The sequence below is a fragment of the Hemitrygon akajei genome, chromosome 14 (assembly GCF_048418815.1).
Source record: "Hemitrygon akajei chromosome 14, sHemAka1.3, whole genome shotgun sequence".
Taxonomy (NCBI): Eukaryota; Metazoa; Chordata; class Chondrichthyes; order Myliobatiformes; family Dasyatidae; genus Hemitrygon; species Hemitrygon akajei.
In genome coordinates, this window is record NC_133137.1 from 65,059,137 (window position 1) to 65,084,069 (window position 24,933).

At 39.9% G+C, this 24,933-nt stretch overlaps 1 protein-coding gene across 1 annotated transcript in view; it reads right to left on the minus strand.

The window, feature by feature from the left end:
* The window catches only part of LOC140738647 (proton myo-inositol cotransporter-like), a 209,156-nt gene that overhangs the window by 17,808 nt on the left and 166,415 nt on the right, over nucleotides 1–24,933 (minus strand). The window lies entirely within an intron of this gene.

Below are 24,933 nucleotides of genomic sequence, written 5' to 3' on the forward strand. Positions count from 1 at the left end.
CCCTAATGCCTGTTATTAACGGCACTGGTGACGCTGTCCTTAAGCCTCTACTAGTGTACCATTCAGAAAATCCAAGGGCACTTAAAGAAAACACTTGCCGTTGTGTTCCATTCACATCCAAGTAGTTGGAATACACAAGTTCTTTTTTCTGAGTACATGAGTGGATACGTTAGTCCTTTTGTTGAAAAATACTGTAGAGAAAATAACCTCAATAATAGGTGTCTTGTGATTGTTGATAATTGTGCTGCTCATCTACCTGGCATTACCGAGTATGGCGGTAACATTCGTGTTCTTACTGCTGAATACGACATAATTGCTGCAACCGTGTGACCGAGGCCTAATAGCCACATTAAGCCTTTCTATACGCAAAATGTGATGTGTTTTTTTGTAAGTACCATTGACAGAGGGCAACTCTGAAGCATCTTTGCGAAAGATCTGGAAAGAGTACAGTATAAAACTGGCAATAGCCAACATTGGAGATGCTCTCGATAGGCTAACAGTCTCAATGAGAAATGGCATTTAGAGGAAACTGTGTCCCAAAGCAGTGAGCGATTTTAAAGGCTTCGAACCATCAACAATAAGTATGGCAAAAGTGAGTTTGGCTAAGGAGGCTGGGTTTGTGGAAGTTGACAAAGATGATGTTGAAGAGGTTTTGGTATCCCATGACCAAGAACTGACAGATGAAGAGCTGATGCAATCGCAAGAGGAAAGGATAACAATCGAAACTGAATGCAGTAGTGAATGGCCCAAAACCAAAATCATCCAGGAACTGAACGTGAAGCAATTGCGTGAGACTTTCGCTGTGATTGACAACGCTGCAATGATTGCAGAAAAGTATGACTTTAATTTTGAAAGGGTACGTAGGTTTAGGGCATATTTGCAGGATGGTTGAGTGGTTACAAAGAACTATGATAGAAAAATGCGTGAGGCTCAGCAGTCAAGCATACTGTCGTTTTTCAAGCCTTCCACATTATCCACAGCAGACGACGAACATCGACCTTCAACATCGAGTCAGGCAGACATAGAAGAAGGTGACCTGCCTGCCGTGATGGAAACAGATGATGATGAGATAACATCCCAGTCTCCTGTACCTCTCACCACCCCAACCTCTGACTCAGCCTAACACACTACCATCAATGTGCTTGCTGTCTTCTCGATTCTGGTAAGTGAAACTACACTGTACAAACATTATTTCTACTTTATATAGGCTGTGTATTTTTATGTGTTATTTGGTATGATTTGTTAATTGGTATGATTTGGCAGCTTCATAGCTTAAAGGTTACTGGAGAGAATGCATCTGCCGAGAGTGCTTGCGTGAGATTTTCGCTGTGCTAGACAGTGCTGCAGTGATTACAGAAAAGTATTTCTACTTTATATAGGCTGTGTATTTATCATATCATTCTTGCTTTTACTATATGTTACTGTTATTTTAGGTTTTATGTGTTATTTGGCATGATTTGGTAGGTTATTTTTTGGGTCTGCGAACACTCACAAATTTTTCTCATATAAATGGTACAGGTTTCCCCTGCAATCTGAAGGTAGAGCGTTCCTATGAAACTGTTTGTAAGCCAAAATGTCGTAAAGCGAAGAAGCAATTACCATTAATTTAAATGGGAAAAATTTTTGAGCGTTCCCAGACCCAAAAAATAACCTACTAAATCATACCAAATAACACATAAAACCTAAAATAACACTAACATATAGTAAAAGCAGGAATGATATGATAAATATACACCCTATATAAAGTAGAAATAATATATGTATGGTGTAGTTTCAGTTATCAAAATCGGGGAAACAGCGAGCCAAAATCGATTTGGAGAAAAAAAAAATGGCACGTACACGCATACGTACTCACGTGCGTACGCACGTACACGCATGCGCAGACAACTGCACGCACAGGGTTTCACGGTCATTGTAGTCTTTCTCGGGGTAAACACACGTATAAAGTGGGCGTCTTTTTTTCGTAAAAGTAAAAATCCTCTTTCGTTAGCGAAAACAGGTACTAATGTAGGTCTTTCATAACAGCGAGTTGTCGTAAACTGAACGTTTACAATTACAGGGGGACACCTGTAATTGCTTCTTACCTTTACAACATTCTGGCTTACAAACAGTTTCATAGGAATGCTCTACCTTTGGATAGCAGGGGAAACCTGTAATTGTATTGCTACTGTGACACTGTAATTTCCTCTGGGATCAATAAAGTACCTATCTATCTATCTATCTATCTTTCATTTTGAAGTGACCTTTATATTTCAATACTGCAACTTCTGATAGTAGTTGTATGAGTTCCTTAAGTCTCATACTAGTTAGCCATTCTTGATTAGAGTTTCCATGGCTGTAAGAAATCCTATTTATCTCCATAGACTTCCAAAATCATGAACGACTCTGAAAGCATCTCAAGATTAAGTGTCTGTGATAGCTGAATCTCCTTATGCTAATTTATAGGCTTCAATCAAAACCTTCAGTTCTGCCTGTTGTGTAGAGGTACCAAGAGCCATGCTTTCTGAGGCCATGACTTCATTTTCTATGACAACAGCTCAACTAGCCATTCAAGTTCCTCCCTAAATAGTTTAGGAGCATTCAGTGTACAGAATCAGATCTGGTTTCAATAAAGGCACTTCATTATGGTAATTTGCATCTTGCTGGTACGTTATTGTTCTTGAGTATTCATGATCATAATTTTCCATGTGCACTGGCAATAGTGTAGCTGGATTCATTGGCTCCATTGAATGATGATATTAGGTGCCTCAAGAACAGTGGACCACTTGTACCACTGAGCAGCTGACACTTGAGAAGCCATGCTCATAGTCAGTCAAGTATGCACTGAATTTGGATATTAAACATTTAATGTCTGATCCAGTATAATATTGGAAACTGCCATGACTGCCATGTAGTTTCCTGCACTGCTTATAGATATGAACCCTATCCGAATGGTACATTGTCCAATTTGACAGAATAATAACCAACAGGAAGCTGTTGCTCTCCATGTTCTTCAGTTAAAACTGCATCATGTCGCCATGCTTCTCTTACCATAGTCAGATTGAGACCCATCACGGAGTTCTAGAAGAGAGCTACCTTTCCAATTATATCTGCACTCAAGATTAAAAAGGTGGAACTTTGTGGCAAATTCTTGGAGTTGACTGTGACCAATTGCTGAATAGGATTCATTAGAAAGGGTGGATAAAAGTAATGCAGGTGCAAGTAGAGCAGCTATTTTTGGAGTGGCCATTATTGTGAATGAGCCAGTGTTGGAGTGGTTTTCGCTCATCAGGCTTGGGCGAGTTAAGTATCTGGTAAATTTCTCTTTTTGTTCTTAATTCTTCATTCCTTGTCTGTTTGGGCATAGTAGTGTAATGAAAATGGCTCCAGGGCAGTGTCTTGTACTGTGTGTGAGATGTGGGAATTCTGGGAGACCGCCAGCTTCCTGGATAATCACATCTGCATGAGATGTCTTCGGCTCATATGGGAGAATGAGAAGGTGATAGATAGGAGCTTCAGGAAGGTAGTTACTCCTAGGTTGCAGGACATGGGTGACTGTAAAGAGAAGGAAGGGAAGTACGCAGCCAGCGCAGAGTCCCCTGTGATCATTCCCTTCAATAATAAGAATACCACTTTAGATACTGTTGAGGGGGTGCCCTACTAGGGGGAGCCACAATAACAGTGTCTTTGGCATTGAGTCTGGTTCTGTGGCTCAGAAGGGAAAAGAGATACAATTTGTTTCCCAAGGGTGAAAAGCTTGTCATATGAAGCACATTTCTGATGGCTCTGGGCTAATGCTCACTGGAATTCAGAAGAATGAGGGGGATCTCATTGAAACCTATCAAATGTTGAAAAGCCTTGATAGAATAGATTTGGAGATGATGTTCCCTATGATGGTGGAATCTAAGACCAGAGGACACATTTCTTTAGCTAGAGAATGGTGAATCTGTGGAATTTGTTGCCATAAGTGTCTGTGGAAGCCAAGTTATAGGGTATGTTTAATGCAGAGATTGATAGATCCTTGAATAGTCAGGGCATGAAGGGAGGTGGGGAAATGGCAGGAGAGGGGAACTGGATCAGCCACAATGAAATGGCAGAGCAGACTCAATGCGCCTAATGGTCCAAATCTGCTCCTATATCTTATGGTCTTATGCAGGGTAAATAGTCTTTCAATGTCAGGGGTTCATAATTTTGGTACAGTAATTAATATAGGTCCACAGTCCTTTATTCGAAATCCTTGGGGCCGGTTGCATTTCGGAATTCAGAATTTTTCAGATTTCAGAACCCCTCCTTATTGGTTCTGGGACCCCCCCATGGATGCCAAAAAGCATGAATGCTCAAGTCCCTTATTTGACCTGTCTTAGTGCAGCTGGACTTTTGGACCTGGCAGAGCTCTGGACCTGCGCACATCTTCCCGTATACTTTAAAATCATCTCTAGATGACATAATACCTAATACAATGTAAATGCTATGTAAATAGTTGTTATACTGTATTTTTAGGGAATAATGACAAGAAAAAAATTATTTCCAACAAAAATATCCAATAAAACATAAAAATATACAGCTTCAAACAAACTGAATCAAACACATGGTAAATGACTTGTTGGAATAAATGTATAACGTCACTGTCACTATAAAACTTCAGTAACTTGTCTTTCTGTTTCCTTAGATCATATACAGTGGTAGTTCTGACATCATATTCTTCAGTAAGATGCCGCACAGAAACACCATGATCAAGCTTCTGCAATAACTCCACTTTCTGCGTCATTGATAATGATAGATGTCTTCCTTCTCTTTTTCTCATTGTTACCCATAGGGGTATCTGCAGCTCTTTTTCACGTTTTCACAGTGAAATTAAACACAAAGTCAACAGTGAACACAAAATATCACTGAACAGCAAATGAACGTGTAACCAGTACGAGCGCTGAGCCACAACTGATGTCTAGCAGCCTCTGCTAGTGCTGCCACATCACACCTGAGTGGCGTCAGCTGTTGGTGAAAAAAACTTCGGTTTTTGGAGCTTTTTGGATTTCAGAATTTAGGATAAGGAATTGTGGACCTGTATATTCTTTAAAGTTTGAAAAGCTTCCATCTGTTCTTCATTAAAAGTTGCATTGTCTTTGGAGTGCTTGCAACCTTTCAGCAGACCAATGAGGGGTTGAGCTATTTCATCATTTGAATCAACCCATGCTTTGCTGTAGTTGCACAAAGCCAGAAATGATCAAAGTTGCTGAATGTTATAGATGGTTTTTGATGATAAACTGGTCTTTCAACAGCCTTCGGTGATGTCCCGTTTGCTTTGGAAAAAATTCTGACACAATTAAATCACTTCCTGTTGCAATTGTACCTTGTCCATATTTGCTATGTGTCCCCTGAAGGCTTGATATTTAAGCAGAATACATGACATTTTCAACTAGTAAATTAACATTGCTGTGAATTCTGGTTCCACTTGTTCTGTTGGTTACCAGGTGTAAACATTTGGTTCATCTGTACTAATCTTATTTGGACTTCAGTATCTCGCTCACTTGTTCAACAGTTTTCCACCAGATCACTATAGGAAATAGCAGTTTTACTTCAATGTGCTTTTTTAGTCTCACCAGTTTGGCAACATCTGAAGGCTGACTTGAGGGGTTCATATGTGGATTCTTCTATGTATTATCTTCAGCTATTCCTCGAATCCTTGAATAGCTGATCCAGCTGCTCTACAACAGTCTTCATATACGGAAACATCCCCTGAAGCCTTTTGTTTGTAATCAACCACTTTCCTCCAATCAATCTGTGTTGGGGATTGTTTTTCCAACCATTTCTTAATTCCATCCCAACCACCTGGTAAATTGTGTTTATCATCTTCTATACCATCCTCAACTCAAGCTGTCAACGGTCTTATTGCTGCAAAGACAGCATGGTAGCTAATGTTTGGATGCCATCATATGGGTATAATTTGTATTTGTTCTTAATCCATTGAAGCTCAGTCCAAGTCTTTAAGCTTCCTTTTTTTTGGATGTGAAATTTCTTTGGAGCATTTTTCAACTTTTTTTCTCATTCTAGTGGTTGATGGTAAACCTCCTGTCTTCTTTCGTAATTTTCATTCTGGCATGATTTCATTCCCTTTGTTTTTATTGGGGCTAGTCGTGACATGACTGTCAGATCAATTACCATCATCATTAATTACTGTCATTATCACTGTTTTTATTGGGGCTAGTCCTGACATGACTGTCAGATCAATTACCATCATCATTAATTACTGTCATTATCACTTTTTATTGGGGCTAGTCGTGACATGACTGTCAGATCAATTACCATCATCATTAATTACTGTCATTATCACTTAAACCACCAGAGGTCTCTGTTAAGTCAGTGTTACATCCATTTTGCAATTCTTTGCAGTTCCTAAGATGTTGCTGTTTCAGGGGACGATTCAGTGTTGGTTGTATTCCATCAAAAGTGACGTCACTATTAACTCCACCTACTGAGTTGACAGAATCACCCACAAAAAAAGTCTTTGCTATACATCACAACTTTGTTTCAGATTACCTTGAACTGAATGGTTACATTCATCAAGGACATCATGCTGTTTTCTCACTTGCTGAGTTATTGGAGGTTCAATCACTAGCTTTTTTACTGTTTCAATCATACTGCTTTTTCAGCACATTACACATTTAAAGTTAAAGGTACATTTATTGTCAAAGTATGTATACATTATTCAACCTTGAGATAAGTCCTCCTTACAGGCAGCCACGAAAGAAAGAAACTGAAAAGAAACCATTTTTTAAAAAAAGACTGTCAAAGAGCCAATGTACAGAGAGAAAAAAATGATCCTGCAAGCAATAAAAGCAAACAAATACCATTCAAAACTGAAGTCCACGAAAGAAAGTCCATCCACAGGCATGAAGCCACAAACTGTCAAATCAGCGCAGAGCTGAGTAAACATTGCAGAGTAGCAAGCTGAACCAGCCCATCCCTCACCTCAGGCCCTAGCACCCTGACCTTTTCATTCTGGCCCACCGCATAAATCATGGTCCAAACATCGGGTCCTGTCACTTCAGTAGGCTCTAGGACCAGGACCTCGCTGTCTCGATTCGGCCTGTACCTGACCTTTCCAGTTCAGGCTGGTGCTTAAATTGAATGAATCTCAGGTTTTTCCGCTGCCTCGCCATGGTTCTGTCGCATCGAATTGCCTCCAAGTCCAAAGGGAAGTTGCAGGTTATTAGTTTGTGGTGATCGTTTGGCAGAAAAAGTGTGATTAACGAAGTATTTAATTGTTTTCTTTGTTTCATTGCCCACCAGTAAGTAGTCACTGAGTTTTTTTTAAGATGAGCTTTACAGCGACATCTTAAACTGGAAGCTACACATTTCTTTCTTTTTCCCCCGAATTGATTAGTTGAATTATTTACTTGCTCAGTGCTCAGTTCACATACTTTATTTTCTAACTCAGCACAATCATGTTTAGATTAATTTGTTTGACCTTGTAGCTTGACACGCTTGCTTTTTCTTAGTTTTGATAATTCTGCTAGAGTCCAGAGGAAGAGATTGCTTATAGAATCAGCAGTTGTTTTGAAATATTTTCCACTGCCCCTGAGTCCTATGCATAACTATGATCTAAGTGTAACTATAATCTACATATTCCCTTCTCCAGAGTATCATAAAACTAGCAAAAGCAAATGATCTTGTAGTAAAAAAACTTAATGAAACTAAAATTAGCGATATAAATGGAATTAAGTTAAGTGAGCATGTTTAAGTTATATAAAAACTTCCAATTAGCGTAACTACGTGATCTTAGTGGTCAACAAAACAAATCACCCCCAGCTCACTCCCTGGCTCTAACTAAACTGACCAAAGACAAAGCATGAATATGTAACTATCTTACTTGATTCAACCATGCCCCAACCCACATGACAAATTATCCATGATAAATGCACAACACAAAATACAATACAGATAGAATAAAGATATGTGGCTCCTACATCCCAGCCACTAGTTATTACGCAATACTAATTACAACTGCATACTACAAAAATAGGAGACATAAAATCTTCAAGGACAGACATCTTGACATTTTACACAATTGTCCTCTCTTCCAGTCAAGTCGTGTAACAGTCATCTAGGCCAGAGGTTACCAGCACTTAGCCCAGTACAGAGTGATCTTTACCAAGTAAGTCATGTCAAGTCTTGAAGCCTCTAGATCTGTAGAAGACATAACTTTGTTATGGCCTGTCCAGACAGCTGGTCTTGGTCTTGACGTGTACTTGCTGCACAAATCTTATGTCTGGAAAGACTTGGCTGACTATTCCCTAGATCCATGAGTTCTGAAGTGCTGTGTCATAAACTATCGGAAACAATGTCTCCTGGGAAGAAATTGTGATTTATACCTCATCATTTCTGACATTCCTGTAATTGTGATGTTCAGTTGCTTCCTTTTCCAACTAGGTAAAATGCCCAGGTTCTTAAAACTAAGAATCCAAGCCACTGACTTCTTCAAATGGGTCCAAGACAAGAAGTGGTTGATTATATATGTAATGATATCCACCTTGTCTTCAACCTGAATGGCATTCATTGCAACACTTCTCATGACATCTGGATCATCCAGCAGTAGTTCTGCACACAATCAGGATTCACAGGCCATTGACCTCCACTGCTGCCTGTGCCAAAGAATTTCACAGATTCACTGCTCTCTGGCTAAAGAAATTCCTCCTCATCTCCATTCTAAAAGGACGCTGCTCTATTCTGAGGCTATGTTCTCGGGTCTTAGACTCTCCTACCATTGGAAACATTCTCCCCATATCCACTATATCATTCAATAGGCCACCTCTCATTCTTCTGAAGACACTTACTGACACTGTATTCCATCTGCCAGCTCTTTGCCCATTCTCCTAACCTGTACAAGTCCTTTTGTAACCTCTCTACTTTCTCAAAACTACCTGCCCCTCCACCTATCTTCATATCATCTGCAAACTTTGCAACAAAGCCATCAATTCCATCATCCAAAACATTGATATATAATGTGAAAAGAATCTGTCCCCATACAGACCCCTGTAGAACACCACTTGTCACCAGTAGCCAAGCAGAAAAGCTTCCCTTTGTTCTCACTTTTTGGCTCCTGCTAGTCAGCCAGTGCTTTATCCATGCTAAAATCTTTCCTGTAATACCAGGGGCTTGTAGCTTGTTAAAAAGCCTCATGCCAAAGGCCTTCTGAAAATCCATGTACATAACCTCCACTGATTTTCCTTTGTCTATCCTGCTTGATATTTCCTCAAAAGAATTCTAACAGATTTGTCAGGCAAGATTTTCATGCATACTTCAGCCTGTTTTATCATATGCCTCCAAGTATCCTGAAACCACATCCTTAACAATCGACTCTTAACATCTTCTCAACCACTGAGGTCAGAATAACAGGGCCTATAATTTCCTTTCTTCTGCCTTTCTCCCTTCTTGAAGAGTGGAGTGACAATTGCAATTTTCCAGTCTTCCAGAACTGTTCCAGAATCTAGTGATTCTTGAAAGATCATTAGTAATACCTGCACAATCACTTCAGCTACCTCTTTCAGAATCCTGGGGTGTACACCATCTGGTCCAGATGACTTATCTACCTTCAGACCTTTCAGTTACCCAACAACCTTCTCCCTAGTAATGATAACTTCACACACTTCATAACCCCCGACACCTGGAACTTCCACCCTACTGCTAGATTCTTCCTCAGTGAAGACTGATGCAAAATACTTATTCAGTTTGTCCACCATTTTGTAGTCCCCTATTACCTTTCTTGCATCATTTTCCAGTGGTCTGATATCCACTCCTGCCTCTCTTTTACACTTTATGTATCTGAAGAAACTTTTGGTATCCGCTTTAATATTATTGGTTAGCTTACTTTTCATCTTCCATCTTTACCTTCATATTTACTTATTTAGGTGCCTTTTGTTGATTTTTAAAAGCTTCCCAATTCTCTAAATTCACATCAAGTTTTGCTCTATTATATGCCCTCTTTGGTTTTCACGTTAGCTTTGACTTCTCTTGTTAACCACGGTTGTGTCATCTTTCCTTCAGAGCATTTCTTCCTCTTTGGGATGTATATATCCTGTGCCTTCCAAATTGTTTCCAGTAATTCCAGCTGTTGCTGCTCTGCCGTCATCCCTGCCAGTGTTCTTTTCAAACAATTCTGGCTAATTCCTCTCTCATGCCTTTGTAATTCCTTTTACTCCAATATAACATTGATACATCTGACTTTATCTTCTTCTCAAATCTTAGGGTGAATTTGATTATATTACAATCACTTTTCCCTCAACGTTCTTTTACCTTCAGCGCTCTAATCAATTCTGGTTCATTGTAGAACAACCAATCTAAAATAGCTTATCCTTTAGTGGGCTCAATCATGAGCTGCTCTAAAAAGCCATTTTGTAGGCACTCTAGAAATTTGTCTTCCTATAATCCAGCAACAACCTGGATTTTCCCAGTCTACCTGCATATTGAAATCCCCCATGACTATTGTAACATTGCCCTTTTGGCATGCATTTTCTATCTCCCATTGTAATTTGTAGGCCACATCTTTACTACTGTTTGGGGACTGTATACAACTCCCATCAGCGTCTTCATACCCTTGCAGGTCCTTGGCTCTATCTATAATGATTCAACACCTTCAGACCCTATGTCACCTCTTCCTAATGATTTGATATCCTTTTTTTTCATCAATGTAGCAATACTGTCCCCTCTTCCTTCTTGCCTGTCCTTTCGATACAATGTATATTCTTTGACATTAAGCTTTCAGCTATAACCTTCTCTCAGCCATGCTTTAGCAATGCCCATAACGTCGTACCTGCTAATCTGTAACTGCAGCAAGTTCATCTACATTATTCCATACACTGCATCCATTCAGATTTAACACCTTCAGTTCTGTATTCACCCTTTTTCATTTTGTACACTATTTATTTGCCTCTCCTTACTGCACATTGCCTGTGTTTGCAAACCAGCCACCTCATCTTCAGCACTATAATCCACCTTTCCTATGATACTTCTTGCATTGAAATATATGCAGCCTAGTCGCACCATTCTCAACCTTTTGATTCCTAACATTGTCTGTGGTTTTACCAACATCTGCCTCCACAACCTCTCCAATATCTGTTCTGGCATTCATAGTTCCCACCCCCCCCCCCCCGCAACTCTAGTTTAAACCCCACCATGCAGCATTACCAAACCTTCCCGCAAGGATATCTCCAATTCAGGTGCAAGCCGTCCCTTCTGTACACGTTCCACCTTCCCTGGAAGAGAACCCAATGATCCAAAAATCATATACCCTCCCTCTTACACAACTCTGTAGCCATGTATTAAACTGTATAATCTTGCTAGTTCTGGCCTCATTGGCACGAGCCATGGGTAGCAATCCTGAGGTCTCAACCCTGGAAGTCCTGCCCTTTAACTTAGCTGTCTGAACGCCCCAATCAGAACCTTGTCACTCGTCCTACCCATGTCATTGGTACCAACAAGGACCATGACTTCTGCCTGTTCACCCTCCCACTTAAGAATGCTGAAGACTCAATCTGAGATATCCCAGACCCTGGCACCCAGGAAGGAACATACCATCCAGGAATCTCATTCTCGCCCACAGAACCTTCTGTCCATTCCCCTAACTAACGAACCCCCTATCACCACAGTGTGCTTCTTCTCCCCCCTTCCTTTCAGAGTCACAGAGGCAGACTGAATTTCAGTGCCAGAGACTCTACTTTCCTGTTAGGTCATTTCCCTGCCCACAGTATACGAAGTAATATACCTGTTGTTGAGGGGGATGGTCACGGGGTACTCTGCAATGTCTCCTTAACCCCTTTCCCCTTTCTGACTGTCACCCAGTCTCCTGTATCCTGAACCTTGGGTGTTATTACATCTCTATATGTCCAATCTATCACCCCTTCATCTTGCTGAATGATCTGGAGTTCATCCAGTTCCAGCTCTAACTCCTAAACAGAATTTGTTAGAAGCACTTCTGTATGCACTTCTCACAGTTGTCATCGTCAGAACACTGGAGGTCTCCCTGCCTTCCCACATCCCACAAGAGGATCCTGCCTGCATCTCTACTGTCCTAGCTGAGCAGATATAAAGAAGAAAACAAAAAAAAATTGAGCTTTTCTTTGCTTTCTCTGACTGAAGCCTCAAAGAGCTAAAGCCTCAAGATCACCAGTGTGACTGTGTCAACTCAGACGATGGCTGCTGTGCTTACCCCACCTGCCTTTAATTTGCCCTTGCTCATAAATCCCAAAAGCAAATTGATGGCTGATCAAAGCTCTTTTTCGCTATGCTGACCTGCTGCTACCTTTTATCCTTAGGCAGTTCACCTGATTAAAGACCCCTCCTCCCAAGACTTCTGATATCTGGATGACTGCTAGTCAAAGCTTTATCTGTCCAAAAATACTGAGTCACGAAGCTGAGTATGCAACTCCTTCCTCCACAATGTGTCCATACAGCTCGCCATTGTGGCAGCGATGCGCTCCATATGAGGAATGGAAACTGACTTCAATGGAACTACCCTACTTCCGATTCTTTTCGATCCTGATCCATGATAATCCACACACATCGTCCCATATACTTAAAGGCTATGTCCACACTACACCGGATAAATCCGTAACCGATGCTTTTTCTCTTTGTTTTTACCCTAAAACGGCGTTTTCGTCCCCCGAAACCAGAGCTTTTCAGAAACTCTTTCCAGGGTGGGTATTTTTGAAAACGCTGCTCGGGCAGATCAGTGTGGATGGGGTAACCGGAGATTTCTGAAAATGCTGTCAGACGGCAGCGCACTATTTCATTGTTTTCTTGAACGCAACCTAACAATTTCAGAACAGAGGACAACGAAACTGACGCCAAAAAAGTTAGAAATGTACTCACCAAATACTTTGACCCATAACTTACTGAATAAATAAGTATACTCACTTTGCCCTGTTTTCTGTCCTTGTTCGTATGAAGGTGGTTTACCTATTTATGCAAGTACTTCTCTGACAATAGATATGTGACAGCCTAATGTAACATTGTATGGAAATACAAGATAATGCTGATGCAGACATGTTTTATACATTTAACAAGGTGCTTTATTAATGCAACAGAGTTAGTCAGTTTTTAAACGTTCATCGTCAGCCGGGTCAATCTGTCCGTGAACTCCCTGTCGGTTGCCTCCGTACGCTCCAGTATTTGTTTTTTTTTACTTTCAAGTTTTCCTGCGCGAGAGCCAACAGATGTCCATCATTTTAAGTTTTTCTAGTCTGTAACTACACAAACGCGAACTTCCACACCAGGATTAAACACCAAACACGTCGCTTATGATGTGTCCTGCACATGCACAGTAGGAGGAGATTCGCTGAAATCTCTGTTTCAATGTAGACAGAGATACTTATAAAAACGCATAGTGTGGACGCCTATCGTTTTTATGCGAAACCGGCATTTTCAAAATTATCCGGTCTAGTGTGGATGTAGCCTAAGTCATCTCTAGATTACATATGTACTGTGTATGTTAATCAAAATGGCTTCTTTGTGTGTTAAAAGTAAAACTGCTTCTTTGTTATGCTAACTGGTGAGAGAGTGCTTTTCTTGCAGAGCACTCTCAAAGCTTCTTGAAGCTTGTTTGGCTTAAAGTTGCTGATAACAGGGATTGTATTCATTTGTTAACCAATTGGGTTGGATGTTATTTTCTCTTGTGGGTCTGGGAGCTTGGATTGTGCGGTCTTTTTGGGGATCGGGAGAAGACGGTGAGGAAGGTGGACGGGTGTGGCACTGCTGGTCGATCACCGAGGGTGGTCCCAGGTGCGTGGGTCGTGGAGGTTGGAGAAGAGCGAAGAGTGGTCGGAGGATTTGATGATTGAGCTCCAACGATGTGCACTAATTGACTGAACTTTGATAAGTTTTGACAGCTCTTCTTTATTTTCTTTACCCTCATATATATTGTATCGTTATTAATCACCTAGTTCTAGTAAAATTTATAAAGCACAAACACGAGGAAATCTGCAGATGCTGGAAATTCAAACAACACACACAGAATGCTGGTGGAACACAGCAGGCCAGGCAGCATCTATGTGTGTAGTACCAGCATTTTGTGTATGTAGTAAGATTTATAAAGTGTATTCTGTAAACGTACCTGGTGTGAGCTTGATATTGTGTGTGCGAGTTTGTATTAGCGTGTATTTCACAGCATCCATGTATAAGGGAGGCGCGGTTTGGTGGGTGGACAAATTTTCCCCTAGACATACACCAACCAGTCGCGTAAGTGTTACACTTATAATACCTAATACAATGTAAATGCTGTGTAAAATTGTTGTTATACTGCATTGTTAAGGGAATAATGACAAGAAAAAAGGGTCTGTACATTTGGCTCTCCTTATCCGCGAATTCCGCATGCGCAAATTCAACCAACCGCAATTGCGAAAACCCGGAAGTGCTCTTCCAGCACTTGTTGTTCGAGCATGTACAGACTTTTTTCTTGTCATTATTCCCTAAACAATGCAGTATAACAGCTATTTTACATAGCATTTACATTGTATTAGGTATTATAAGTAATCTAGAGATGATTTAAAGTATACGGGAGGATGTACGTGGGTAATCGTGGATTGGGATCGAAAAAAATCTGGAATTCTCTTACCAAGTAGGTCGGAACAAGTACATCTGGTATTATTTAGCGGAAGTTAGTCAAACGTTTGTCTTAGTATATAGTATATATTTTACCTTTCTATGCATATAAAACGCTTAAGAACATATGTTTCAGTGCCGAGCTCGGGAACAGAAGTTCCAGAGTTCGATCCAGTGACAGACCACTGTCAAGTGCGCTCCCCACTGTGCCGGGTTGAAGTGGAGGATCAAAAACCCAAAACCCAATAATTAAACCACTGCTTTGCTTAGTAATAATTGTAGCTTTCATCAGGGCAGGGCCTTTCTCATTTTATCCTTTAAAATTGTTTCGATCGTTGACCGACTGTAGCCTAACGCTTTTCCAATGACCGATGGCATTTCACCTCTTTCCGATCGCTTTATTATTTCCACTTTATTTTCGATCGCGATCGTGATTATTTTCGTGAACAGAAACACTGTGGATTCAGAGCTCTGCTGCCAGGTCCTAATGTCCACCGCACTGAGACAGCTTAAATAAGTTGCAGGGTTCTGCTGGGTCCTAAAGTCCACTGCATTGAGACAGGTTGAATAAGGGACTTGAGCATCCACGTTTTTTGGTATCTGTGAAGGGTCCCGGAACCAATCCCTCGTGGATCAGGAGGGCCGACTGTACATGCTCGAACAACAAGGGTGGAAGAGCACTTCCAGTTTTTCGCGATTCATGGTTGGTTGAATTTGCGCATGCAGAATCGCGGATAAGGAGAGCGGACTCTAATACACAAAATGCTGGAAGAACTCAGCAGGCTAGGGAACATCTATGGAAAGGAGTAAACAGTCAACATTGAGTCCTGATGAATTGTCTTGGAATGAAGCGTCTATTGTTTACTCTTTTCCATAGATGCAGCCTGGCCTTCGGAATTTCACCAGCATTTTTTGTGTATTAGTAAGATCTGGTCCCTGTAAAAGCTCAGCATTAAGTGATATTTCATGAAAAGTTACTCCGCAGTCAAGCACAACATGAAGTTTTCACCATGATGTGGAATATATTAGACTTTCCTATCATTGCGTTCCAGATCCTTTGCTGGCATTCTTTCAACTTTGGAGATGACGTCCTTAATGCAAGCTGGGTAGTCAGTGTGAAATGACAAATCCTTCTTAAACCTCTTCCGTAGATTTAGTGCACACTGCTCTGCAATCCTCCTGTTATTAAGCATGTTAACCTCCTTTTTTCTCTCAAAGGTAAACTAATCTGGTAGTGGCCATCAAACAGTTCTGCAGAATTCATAACCGACCTTATGAATTTGTGATCTACTCATAACAAACCAGGTTGTTCATCCTGACTACATTGCCACTGTCAAAGCTCATCCAAGTTCAGAACTGACATTCTGTTAATTGTCAGCTCTGTGTACAGTCTCTTCCATCACCATTGTCTCTTTTTAATGGTTCATTGACAGAACAACCGAACATTGTTTTGATTGCATAAGGTCCAGTATTGGCACTATGAATGACTTGCAGTTTCTCCAATGCTTATAGGTACATTTGTCCCTATCAACAATTCAATTTCTTAATCGATCGCTGATAAATGGACGTATTTCAGGCGAGACCATCCCTGGAGATCTCTTTGTTGTGCGGTGTTTCCTGCATCTAGGTGGTAGGTAGTTCACAATAATTTTTGCCATTTTAAGCCAGCCACTTCCAATCCTGAAACTTTGAATTACTCACAACCTACTTTTGATCCATGGTGTGTAAGAGAGTGCATGTCCTTTTTCCTGTGAAGTTGAGCTTGTTCATGCAGAACACTGCTGTACTTTCTTGATCTGGGAAAGCTCAAGTAACCACTGTCTTGTTACCCTTCTTAGACTTCACTTTGTTCTGGAATTATAGGAAGTTTATCATCATGATTGCCAGCCCCTGTAAGTCTGTTAGATACCTGGGCACTACTCACTGCTGTGTCTGATTCTTTCACGGATTGTTTTGATTCTAACCCTTTTCATTAGAGTGAATATGAAGTATGCTGGGATGTTTGCCACTGCATACCTTTCATGAACTTCCTGCAATCCTTGTTGATGTGTCCTGTACACATCTAAACAGCTAAAGCAGATGCTATTTTCATATAGGAAGACAACCTTCTCACTATGAGCCCTTTTCTGCAGCTGAGGTCATAAATCCAATGTGTGTTCACCCTTGCAGAACAGACAAACCGTTTGGGCTGATGACAGCATTCCCCTTTCATTAGTTCCAGGTTCAGTTTTAGCTTTACTCATCACAGTGACCACAGTCATGTCAAAACTGCTTCTTTTAGCCTTAAAACAAAGTGTGACTTAGTTTTGTTCACACCTTTGCTTATTGCAGGTGATAGAGCATCCTGTATATTCCCAAATACTGGATCTGTAGCAAGCTCTACTTGCATTTCAATAAAATCAACAATGTCAGTGAATATAGTCTTATGATTGTGCCTTTCTTGCAGTTCATTAATCACTGTTTTCCAATTATCCTTAAGTATATAGGGCAACTTCTTCCTGTCAGTTGACATATTGACAGGCATGTCCATCTCATGCATGGCATTGCAACAGCCTATAAGAAAAAGACTGTAGTCCTGAAGAACTTTCATGTTTTCAGATTTTATGGGTACTCAAAAAAGAGCCTTTTGCATGTAAGTGGTCTGGTCAACACCAAAATGTTCCTGTAGTAAAGCATTAGCTTCTGCATATGCTTTCTTGGGGTTGCATGCAGGCATCTGACAAGTTCTCTAGAGTGATGCCTAGTGTATTGTTCAAGGAAATATAGTTGGTCACTCTGGCTGTCAGTCTTGCCTTCAACACTATTTTCAAATGCCCTCATGAATGTATGATTCTGCAATGAATTGCCATCAAAATTTCAATCTCTCTTTTGTTGTTGTGCCAATAAGGTTGTTATTTAATTTTGCTTCCTCATTATAGCAATACTATCCTGACCTCTATCATCTGAAACGAGTGTTTCTAGGCAGTAAGTGAATGTGTGAATGTCCTGTGAGCCCTTTGAACATTGGATATGCTCAGAGTGTCTCCTTAGTGCAGGCTGCGAGTAAACACCCTGAACTGCCTCTTGGGGGGGGCCTAGCTCATGTTTCACAGATACTTGAACAAATGAACTAATATTGATGTTGAGTGTTATTGTTTTCTTCTGTGCCTTATTAATATAAGAATTCACACCATAGGATTGTTCTGCTGGAGCACTTTTAGCATTTTCCTCACTTGAAGTCCTTAGCACATTAACTGTGGCCACCTGTGTGGCAATTTCTTTCAGCAACTTGAGGAGCTGCTTCCTTTTTCCTATTGCTCTTCCAGAGCATATTTGTCTTTCAGTAGTTGTTGCTGTGTGATTAATGTAGGTAAGACAGTCTCTAATGCATGCACAGGAGGTATTAGATATAAAATATACTCTCTGCAACAGAACTTGGAGCACTGACATTTGACACATCGTTATTGGCTTTACATCATCCCATGATTCCTCTGGTATATGTACAGTCAAAACATGCTTTGGAATTTCAGAACCATTGTCTGATTCACTTGTTGCAGCAACATGACCTTCAGTGGAACATATTTGGGCCAACCATTGTTTCATATCCTCTATGGGTTCAATACTAAGGTTTGGAAAACACTGGTTATGTTTTTCCTGCTTAACCTTGGGAAGTAATGAGATCGGTGTGTGACGTAACTTAGCAACAGCTTCACAGAGACTAATTAAGTCCTCAAGACAAGATTGCACTTGTAAGGCATTTACCTTATTTCCGCTAACTTCCTTAATTGATGTATTAAATGTTTAATTTTGTTCTCCTTTGCTTAATACTCCTTTTGAAGACTTTCGATTCTACCAGCTAAACCTTTAAAGTAAGTTTAATTTCTCTTTTGCCAGCCCCGATGTGAGGGTTGCTTACATCAGTTCCATGCTTCAATTCACTCATGTTACTTTCTCCTTATTGTGCCACTTGCAGTTACTTTGTTCACCTGCAGCACATTTGCAGAGCACACTGGCGATATTCCATTCAATAAATGTAGGCAGTAAACAAGGTGTCTGCACGTCCAAGCATTTAAACAAGGCGAAACAAACAGCACTTCAGTTCAAAAATTGGCAACTGAAATATTTCAGCACTTCAGTGGAACAAAGCAACAAACCCTCAGGCAAATACCACATGATTGAGCAACGGTGCCCAATGGACAGCAGGAATCAACAAAAGCTCTTTACTTCCACAAGTTGCTGGGGTTGCCGACATGCAGACTTCTCAATGTTGTGAATCCACTTTTGTCAATAGGTCCAAGGCAGTCTTTGCTGTAGACAGGTGCTTGTTTGGTATGCATTTTTTTTTGTTGACAAAATGTAGCAGTTACTTGAAAACAAACCAAAACCGCTGAAAGACCGAGTACAAGTCCACAATCCCTTATCTGAAATCTTTGGGGCCAGTTGCATTTTGGAATTCAGAATTTGTCAGATGGCCTTATTAGTTCTGGGACCCCCTGCGGATACCAAAATACACACGTGCTCAAGTCCCTTATTTATCCTGTCTCAGAACGGGTGGACTTTAGGACCCGGCGGAGCTCTGGACCTATGCACATCCTCCTGTATACTTTAAATCATCTCTAGATTACTTATAATACCTAATACAATGTAAATGCTATGTAAATAGTTGTTATACAGTATTGTTTGGGGAATAATGACAAGAAAACATTTTTATTTCCAACAAAAACATTCAAACCGAATCAAACACATGGTAAATGACTTATTGGAATAAACGTAGAACGTCGCTGTCACTATAAAACTTCAGTAACTTGTCTTTCTGTTTCTTCAAATCATATACAGTGGTAGTTCTGACACCTTATTCTTCAGTAAGATGCCGCACAGACACACCACGATCAAGCTTCTGCAATAACTCTACTTTCTGCGTTATTGATAATGATAGATGCTTCCTTCTCTTTTTCCCATTGTTACCCATAGGGGTATCTGCAGCTCTTTTTGACTTTTTCTCAGCAAAATTAAACACAAAGTCAACAGTGAACACAAAATATCAGCGAACAGCAAATGCACGTGTAACCAGTATGAGAGCTGAGCCACAACTGACATCTGGCGGCCTCTGCTAGTGCTGCCACATCACACCTGAGTGATGTCACCTGTTGGCAAAAAAAACTTTGGTTTTCGGAGCTTTTTGGATTTCAGAATTTTGGATGAGGGATTGTGGATCTGTACAGGGTTTGACACAGTTATCAAGCTCCAATTCGAAGTAAATATGTTTGATCCTCTATTACAAAACCAATAAAGGTGAATAATTCTATTGTGATTTTTAAAAAATCTAACAAAATTCAAATTAGCGTTATAAGTGGAATTAAGCAAAGAAAGCATATTTAAGCAGGATAATAGCATTCCAATTGGCGTAACTAAGCGATCTTGGCAGTCAGCATAAAAATATTACCCCTGACTCTCACGAGAGTAAACTGACCTGAGACAAAAAGTTAATACATAACTATACTCATTTATTTGAACCATACCACAACCCATGTGACAAATTACCCATAGTAAATGTGCAACTTAAAATACACTACACAACTTAAACCACACTGGAAAGGCATACCTTTCAAGAAAGATTGAGGCCCCGTGCTCTTCTCAGTCAAAAAGGTCAAATGATCTACAACTTAAAAGTGTGCAATAGCTTGATAGGTTGAATGACTAGTTTGTATTTGAGATTTTTTTTTCATTTCATTGCCAAGCATCATGTCACCAGCTTTAATCTTATTACCATTTCCTTTTTCTTTCACATGTGTACATCAGTGCAGATTGCCTGAACTGATCTCCATGATAGAAACAGTTAAAATGGAATTTTCAGAAATGTGCTTGAACCTTGTATTAAATATCAGTGCTCAGATTTTGTTTCAAAATTTTATGAAGACATTAATGACTCCAATATATAGTAATAAACAATTTTTGAAGCTTGCCTATTGTGAATCACAGAATGATGTAGCACAAAAGGAGCAAATTAGGCCTTTTATGCTGGTGTTGTTTTTCTGACTGAGTTTATCATTTAGTTCCATTTTAATTTTCTGAAGTGCAACAGAAAACAGTTCCTTTCTGATCTTGCCACTTGTTCTTCTGCTAAACCAAAACAATGCTTTCTTTTTATTTATATATTCGATTCAATGTATTTATGTATTCAGTACTGAAAATATTTCCCATCAAAATTGCAGATTTTTGGGAAAGTGTGGAACTGCTGTCATTTGATGATGATTATGAAATGAAAAAAATCTGAAGAATCAGTAATGGTTTTAGTTATTAAAAAGACAGCATAATTTTAATGCAATTAATATTTTAACCATTTATTTTAAGGTTGTTGCAAAATTCCCTGTTGGAGAACTCAAGTCGTCATTCAAGTAATTGTGGAAAGTATGTTTCTTTTTCAATGCAAGATGCATTTCCTCCATCACAGAACATCACAACTGAAATTGCGACTACTGATCAGAATCTGACTTCTTATGGCAGGGATTTCCCTCCAACTCAGTGTTACAACTTGGAAAGGATTCAACCTGTTGCCAACTTTTTATGTCAGGAGAATATGCCTCATCCTTATGCACTAACTGATAGCGATTTTAATATAAATGTTGCTTATAATAGAAGTAATATGTATGGAACTTCAGATGGAAATGACAAAGTTGTTGCTGAAGATGCAGAAAGTGAATATATTTTCACAGAACCAAAACCCAACTCATTTAAAGAGTCAATTGAAAAAGATTTTGGACGACATAATTCCCTTGATAAACAGTTTTTGGAAAGTAGCTCAGAGGAGTTCAGAATTCAGAAAGACATTACCTTAAGACCTGAGCAAGCTTGGAGATGTTTAGACTACAGAAGAAAAGGTGGGCATTGTGAAACAACATTTTGTATATAGTTTCTTTTTGTTGAAGATCACTTGATCTACATCCAGACCCTGATACTTTGTGTTCTTAAAAAGATGAAGAGGAATTACTCTATCTGTGTTTTGTACTTGATAAGAAATAATTATGGATTGCTGTTTTTACAGAGAGCACATTTCCTGGCTCATCTACAGTGGCTAATTAGTGTAGAGCACAAGTGCCTCGTAAAACAAACAGTAATTAAGTTGTAGAGACCAAAAAACAAAAATATTTTTATAAATATTCAGTGTTGAAAAATATTAAAACTCTACTACAAAAAAAGCACTTTTTTTCCAAGTAAAAACTTAAGAGTGAAAGACGAGCCATACAGCATGGAAACAGTTCCATTGATCTAATCCGATTTCTGCCCCCATCATTCCCAGCAATCCTACAATGAACTGATCAGTTAACCTACCAGTCAGCAAATCTTTGGCTCAAGAGATGCAAACTTCATACAGAGCATCCTGAGACAGATTCAAACCCAGGTGACTAGAGGAATGATACAGCAGCACAGACTGCTGTGTCATTGTCATGTCCCCAGTGTGCTACAAATTTTATGACACTTTTTAAAAGTTGGCATGAGCAGATGGCAAGGTCAGTACGATGAATTAGGGTATAGTGAAGCTTTTGATGTACACCTTAGGAGTAATTTTACAGTTGTCATTAGTTTCAGAATATTATATAGTGAATTTCAGTTAATTGGGACAGCTGCTTATATTGACAACTCTGAATGAACAAAAACTAACTGAGAAAATAGCTGGGATTTACTTTGTTTATTTGGGACACTATTCCACTTAATTGGGATAGGATACTTGCCAAGCAGTTTCAAAGTAGTGTCAATTGTGTGCACTTGTGTGGCCGTTAAACATTACTCTATGCTTAGATAAAACAAAATAGTGTCAGTTGTGTGTGCTTTTGTTCAAAAAGCAGTGATTTTGGCACTGACAGTTGGTGAGAAAAGCACAATTCAGAACTCTTTTACTCACTACAGTTTCAAACATTCAGACTTAAACATGCTAGAAATGGCCCGGAGTGAAAATGAAATGATTTCACCACTTCAACAAGCTAGAAACTTACAAAGAATTTGAAGATATCAACAATCATCTTGAATGTTACAATTAAAATGAAGATTTGGAGGATGCATTTGTTGAAGCTTTTGTATGAAGGCAGTCCATGATATGAACTGGGTGTCTGTGCTGATTTTGTTTATTTGGTAGTTGTCTGTCATATCCAACGGTGACAGAAAACCTGTGTGGGAGAGATTTTAAAGTGGAAAAGATTTTACACTGGGGTATATCCACCCTCTTGATTTATTAAGTCCGGGTCCAGAACTGGGTTTTTCTTGGTTGCAGTGAATATCCATGACTTCTGTGCCTTAACTTCTGCCCTTTGCTCTCCACAGAGTGTTGTAGAACTGGCTTTCTGGCTGTTGGATCTCACTGTAGATTTTGTCCGCCCAGTCCACTGGAGTTGACTTTGTGTGCTTGGTTGGGCATCTCCCTATCTTACCAGGGTATGAGGCCTGCTGGGTACACTTAACCTGGTTTAGCCCGTCTGTTAAAGCGGGTGGTACCGGGGTGTGACTGCTGTCACATGCAAACCATTACTTAAAGCCACACGTGAGAGCAAGTGTTTGGTGGGGACCAAAGGAGAGTGGGCTGCCCTAGAATAGACATGATCAGCCCCTTCCCTAGAGGTGCTACCCTTCTTTAGACATCCTCTACACCCTTTTGTTCATCTACTGTCAATCTCAAAAAATGTTTGGCAACAGTCCTGAATAGCATAGCGTCCCAAGTAAATGAAAGGAATTCTGGCGATTTTCTCGATATATTTATGTTCTCCAAGAGTTGTCCCAAAATATTGGTTGCCTCGATTAATTGATGACCCAATTAACCAAAACCCACTGTATTTTGTAATTAGATACTATTTACACAAGGAAGTGAGTCTGGAGTGTGGATATTTGTGATTGGTATCTAAGATGAATGGCCTGTTCACATCTTGTTTTAAATGAAGTAGTGATTAATAGTAATTACTGCTTTTGAAATGGACAATTCTTGTTGGCTAATTGAAATAAAACCAATTCTTCACTAATCAATTGAATATATCTTTTTGTAGTGCTCAGTAATTCACCAGAAAGCAGTCAATCTCCCAGCTATTCGCCAAAAGAAACAGAAAGTTGTTGCAGTGTATTTTCTGATATGGTGAGTGTGTATCAATATTATCTGTCACTTATGACATGAACATTACGTAGCTATATTGGATGAAACACAACTACACCTAGCTGAGGCTTCTGTAAAGAAGCAAAGGCTAAGTGCAGTTCATTTCACTGAGAGATCCTTTTGAAGGGATCCAACAGTAATTATAACATTAGATGTAGGAATTAGCCATTCATATAACCATATAACCATATAACAATCACAGCACGGAAACAGGCCATTCCGGCCCTCCTAGTCTGTGCCGAACTCTTAATCTCACCTAGTCCCACCTACCCGCACTCAGCCCATAACCCTCCACTCCTTTCCTATCCATATACCTATCCAATTTTACCTTAAATGACACAACTGAACTGGCCTCTACTACTTCTACAGGAAGCTCATTCCACACAGCTATCACTCTCTGAGTAAAGAAATACCCCCTCGTGTTTCCCTTAAACTTTTGCCCCCTAACTCTCAAATCATGTCCTCTCGTTTGAATCTCCCCTACTCTCAATGGAAACAGCCTATTCACGTCAACTCTATCTATCTCTCTCAACATTTTAAATACCTCGATCAAATCCCCCCTCAACCTTCTACGCTCCAATGAATAGAGACCTAACTTGTTCAACCTTTCTCTGTAACTTAAGTGCTGAAACCCAGGTAACATCCTAGTAAATCGTCTCTGCACTCTCTCTAATTTATTGATATCTTTCCTATAATTCGGTGACCAGAACTGTACACAATATTCCAAATTTGGCCTTACCAATGCCTTGTACAATTTTAACATTACATCCCAACTTCTGTACTCAATGCTCTGATTTATAAAGGCCAGCGTTCCAAAAGCCTTCTTCACCACCCTATCTACATGAGACTCCACCTTCAGGGAACTATGCACTGTCATTCCTAGATCTCTCTGTTCCACTGCATTCCTCAATGCCCTACCATTTACCCTGTATGTTCTATTTGGATTATTCCTGCCAAAATGTAGAACCTCACACTTCTCAGCATTAAACTCCATCTGCCAACGTTCAGCCCATTCTTCTAACCGGCATAAATCTCCCTGCAAGCTTTGAAAACCCACCTCATTATCCACAACACCTCCTACCTTAGTATCATCAGCATACTTACTAATCCAATTTACCACCCCATCATCCAGATCATTTATGTATATTACAAACAACATTGGGCCCAAAACAGATCCCTGAGGCACCCCGCTAGTCACCGGCCTCCATCCATTCCATGAATGTTCCACAAAATTGTATTTGTTCTTTAAC